Source organism: Pygoscelis adeliae, unplaced genomic scaffold (assembly GCF_000699105.1).
Source record: "Pygoscelis adeliae isolate BGI_AS28 unplaced genomic scaffold, ASM69910v1 Scaffold850, whole genome shotgun sequence".
In the NCBI taxonomy this organism is placed as follows: Eukaryota; Metazoa; Chordata; class Aves; order Sphenisciformes; family Spheniscidae; genus Pygoscelis; species Pygoscelis adeliae.
Window position 1 is genome coordinate 2916 of NW_008823882.1, and position 437 is coordinate 3352.

The 437-nt window shown below is 52.4% G+C and overlaps 1 protein-coding gene across 14 annotated transcripts in view; it reads right to left on the minus strand.

Moving 5' to 3' along the window:
* Window positions 1-437, minus strand: part of GNG7 (guanine nucleotide binding protein (G protein), gamma 7) — a 60464-nt gene that overhangs the window by 471 nt on the left and 59556 nt on the right. The gene's annotated exons all lie outside the window — the stretch shown is intronic.

Sequence of the window (437 nt, forward strand, 5' to 3'; positions counted from 1 at the left end):
GGGGGGGGGGGGGGAGAGAACCGGCCTTCAGCTTTTCGTAACAGAAACTTTACGGAGATGGTGACAAACGAAAAGGGGAAACGGACGTGGAAAAAAAGTTTGTAAGGTCTGACATAAATAAAGCGATGAGTACGGGAAAAATACTCCCAGCCGGGAGCAAGAGATTGAAAAGAAGATATTGTTGTCCTCATTGTTAAGGGCTTGGGGATAAAAAAGAGGGAAAAAAGCCTGCTTGAGAGTGGCCGTCCTCTGATGTGAAAAACGGAGGTTTTGAAACCATCAGAAACTATTACTTAAGGCTCTCCTTATTTTAGTTCAAAGGCGTCTTCTGGGAACAGAGAGCCCAGAGCAGCCCGGCAGAGGGGGGACCGCGGTGGTGGGCGAGCAACGTGGCTGCACCGCGAGGAGGGCGGGAGGCACGGGGGGAGTCCGGGCCG